We start from the raw sequence: 4,441 nt of genomic DNA, 5'->3' as shown, positions 1-4,441 counted from the left end.
AAGTCTTAAAAAAAAAGTTTCCATCTTCATCTCCACTTACCCCCATTTCTTTGTCCCATGTATGGTTCAATGTTTAATGAGCAGTTGACATTCACTCTCTCCAAATCCTTTCCTTTTGTTCCCTCTTGAATGCAAACCATCATTTTGGCCTCCCCAATGCTCCCAGATACTCCTCATTTCATCCTCCAAGGCCCTCCACAATGCTAATTTAATGCTCACTTCAGTCCATATGACTTGACCTAATAGTACTTAAAGCATGCTCTCCTTCTGCCTGGTCATACTTTCTTCACTTGACTTCCAAGACATCCCACACTCTTGGTTTCCTTCTGAGCAACCTCTTCAAAATTGACTTGGCTTGTTCCTCTTCATTCTCAACACATCTAACCAGGCCTCAGAAACTGCACTTTCTTTACTTGAGCCCGCTTCCTAGGGACAGCATCCAGAAGTTTCATAGGAAACCTTCATCCAGAAGGTTTCATAGACCATCCCTGCTCTGGCAAATCTCAAATGTGCACCTCTATCTAGGACCTCACCTTTGAACCCTGACTTATAGTCCAACAGCCTACTTGGTGTGTCCACTTGGAAGCTAAAGAGACATTTCTAATCTGACATATCTAAAACTTACTTCCTACACCGTCTTTGGGGTGATCTGTGGTGGACGTTTTGAGGGCAGCTGTCCTGTGGCTTGCGCGCCCCGGACCGCCTCCTGTGGGAGCCTGAGCCGGCTGTGTAGCTTTCTCCCTTTGTCTCATAACCATGTCCACCAACGAGAATGCTAATTCACCAGCTGCTCGCCTTAACAGATTCAAGAACAAGGGGAAAGACAGTACAGAAATGAGGCGGCGCCGAATAGAAGTTAATGTGGAGCTAAGGAAAGCTAAGAAGGATGACCAGACGCTGAAAAGGAGAAACGTAAGCTCGTTTCCTGATGATGCTACCTCTCCACTACAGGAAAACCGCAACAACCAAGGCACTGTAAATTGGTCTGTTGATGACATTGTCAAAGGCATAAATAGCAACAATTTGGAAAGTCAGCTCCAGGCTACTCAAGCTCCTAGGAAACTGCTTTCTAGGGAAAAACAGCCCCCCATAGACAACATAATCCGGGCTGGTATGATTCCAAAATTTGTGTCCTTCTTGGGCAGAACTGATTGTAGTCCCATTCAGTTTAAATCTGCTCGGGCTCTCACTAACATTGCTTCTGGGACATCAGAACAGACCAAGGCTGTGGTAGATGGAGGTGCTATCCCAGCATTCATTTCTCTGTTGGCATCTTCCCATGCCCACATCAGTGAACAAGCTGTATGGGCTCTAGGAAACATTGCAGGTGATGGTTCAGTTTTTCGAGACTTGGTTATCCAGTATGGTGCAGTTGACTCACTATTGGCTCTCCTTGCAGTTCCTGATATGTCATCTTTAGCATGTGGATACTTATGTAACCTTACTTGGACACTTTCAAACCTTTGTCGCAACAAGAATCCTGGACCCCTATTAGATGCTGTTGAGCAGATTCTTCCTACCTTAGTTCGTCTCCTGCATCATGATGATCCAGAAGTATTGGCAGATACCTGCTGGGCCATTTCCTACCTTACTGATGGTCCAAATGAACGGATTGAAATGGTTGTGAAAACAGGAGTTGTGCCCCAGCTTGTGAAGCTTCTAGGAGCTACTGAATTGCCCATTGTGACTCCTGCACTAAGAGCCATAGGAAAAATTGTTACTGGGACAGATGAACAGACTCAGGTTGTAATAGATGCAGGAGCACTTGCTGTTTTTCCCAGCCTCCTAACGAACCCCAAAACTAATATTCAGAAGGAAGCTCCGTGGACAATGTCAAACATTACAGCTGGTCACCAGGACCAGATACAGCAAGTTGTGAATCATGGATTAATCCCATTCCTCGTTGGTGTTCTCTCTAAGGCAGACTTTAAGACACAAAAGGAAGCTGTCTGGGCTGTGACCAACTATACAAGAGGTGGGACAGTTGAACAGATTGTATACCTCGTTCATTGTGGCATAATAGAACCATTGATGAACCTCTTAACTGCAAAAGACACCAAAATTATTCTGGTTATTCTGGATGCCATTTCAAACATCTTTCAGGCTGCTGAGAAACTAGGTGAAACTGAGAAACTTAGTATAATGATTGAAGAATGTGGAGGTTTGGACAAAATTGAAGCTGTACAAAACCATGAAAATGAGTCTGTACAAAGTTTCATTAAACTTGATTGAGAAGTATTTCTCTGTAGAGGAAGAGGAAGATCAGAATGTTGTGCCAGAAACTACCTCTGAAGGCTATACGTTGCAAGTTCAGGATGGCACTCCCGGGACTTTTAACTTTTAGATTGTACAGCTGAGGCAGAAAGTTGTTTGTTGTGTACTCTGTTTGGTAGAAGTTTGTCTTACTGTTTCTCTACTAAGAACTCTTTTTAAATGTGTTTTGTTATTGTAGCACTTTTTACAACAAAACTCTACTTGACCAGTTCCAAACTGTACAACCTGTATGAAGCTCCTCCTCAGTGGGTTTCTTATTTCTATGTAGAATCTCCTCTCTTGCAGTGTCCTGTAAATCAAGATTAAATTCCACTCTTTTCTTTAAAAAAATAAAATAAAATAAAATAAAATAAAATAAAATAAAATAAAATAAAATAAAATAAAATAAAACTTACTTCCTGCTAATACCCACTTGTCACTCCATCTGTGCCTACTAAAACCTCTTCATTTCAATTAACAGTGACTTCAGTTTCTAGTTGGTTGGGTCAAAAAACTCTTAAAAAAAACAAAAAACACTTCAGAGCCATTTTTAACTGTTTTCTCTCAACCTTCAGATACTTTTTGCCTGACTGTTTTTGAACTGGGGCATCAGTCTTCTCCTACATTCAGACTGGAACTTACATCACCTGCTTTTCTAGTTCTCCAACATTTGGACTTGGACTGGAGGTTCCACCATTGGTTCTGCTGATTCTCAGGCCTTCAAACTCAGATTGGAACTGTATCCCTGGCTCTCCTGGGCTTCCATCTTACAGAAGGCAGATCATGGGACTTCCCAAGGTCCATAATCATATGAACTAATTCCTCATAATAAATCTCTAGAGATATGTAGAAACAGACCGATAGTTCCTATCGGTCTGTTTCTCTGGAGAATCCTGATTAATATAGAAAGTCTTGTTAATTCCTCATTCCTCAAAGATCAAGATTTTAACCACTTATTTTACCACCTCCACTCCTTGACTCAAGCTATTATGGTTTCTCTCCGAATAATTGCAATAACTCCTAACTGCACTCTCAATCTCTCTCTCTCTTTTAACACATGAACCAAGAGTGCTCTGTAGATAAAAGCAAAAGTAATTAATTAGAAAAGAAATCAGTTCACATAATTTCTTAGCACAAATCCTCTAAGAAGTTCTCATCATTCAAAATAAAATCTGCTTTATAGATACACCAAAAATGCTCTTGTTTGGGTTTTTACGTATACTCTTCCTTCTACCAAGACTATTGTTCTCTCTGTATTTTCTTTTTTTTTTTTTAGATTTTTATTTATTTATTCATTTGACGGAGAGAGACACAGTGAGAGCAGGAACACAAGCAGGGGAAGTGGGAGAGGGAGAAGCAGGCTTCCTGCTGAGCAGGGAGCCCTATGTGGGACTCGATCCCAGGACCCTGGGATCATGAACTGAGCCGAAGGCAGATGCTTAACGACCGAGCCACCCAGGCACCCCTCTCTCTGTATTTTCATAGATGCTTCTTCATTTCCTTCAAGTCTTTACTCAAATGTCATTCATGCCTTCCTTGAACACCTTTTTGAAATGGATATACCGTTCCCGGTCCCAGTGCTCATCAGCTCACTTACCTGCTTTCCTTTCATTCACAGCATTTGTCACCATCTGCCATATATATTTTTTCTTTGTTTACCTTCTATCTCTTTCCCATTATATTATAAAGTTAGTGGAAAGATTTTTTCCCTTCTTTTGTTCTACAGTCTACCTCTTGCACTGAGAATAAACCTAGATTAGAATAGGTACTTCAGGTCACACCTATAGGAAAGAGGAGAGAGCAGTTATGGGAACCCAGTGATGCTATGAGAGAATTTCCCACAGAAGCTGCTGTATTCCAAAGAGGAACATGGTCATCGTCAAAGTGATGCTGGGCAGAGAGAGAACAGCAGGAATAAATATCCCCCATCTCTCTTTCCTTTTACATCAATTTTCTTGCTGGTGCATCCCATTGACCAAATGCAATGAGAAACCAGAGGATAGGAACCCATAGTCCACACAAGTTAGTTTCCCAGGGACTACCAGGAGGGACAAGGGTGGAGAGTGAATCCAGGGGGGCAAATGGAATGTACCAAACGGACCATAGGCAGTGAAACACAAAGAGAAGCAATATCTTAATTTTCATTAGAAAACTCATTACTAATTGGGTTTTCTTCACCTGAATGAAT

General features: G+C 41.5%; 1 pseudogene; it reads left to right on the top strand.

The window, feature by feature from the left end:
* The first annotated feature begins 756 nt into the window (after positions 1-756).
* LOC113925115 lies at positions 757-2,506 on the top strand (annotated as a pseudogene).
* Positions 2,507-4,441: the final 1,935 nt, after the last annotated feature.

Source organism: Zalophus californianus, chromosome 2 (assembly GCF_009762305.2).
Source record: "Zalophus californianus isolate mZalCal1 chromosome 2, mZalCal1.pri.v2, whole genome shotgun sequence".
NCBI classification, from domain to species: domain Eukaryota; kingdom Metazoa; phylum Chordata; class Mammalia; order Carnivora; family Otariidae; genus Zalophus; species Zalophus californianus.
Note: the sequence above shows the minus strand (reverse complement) of the source record. Positions and strands in the feature narration are given on the sequence as shown.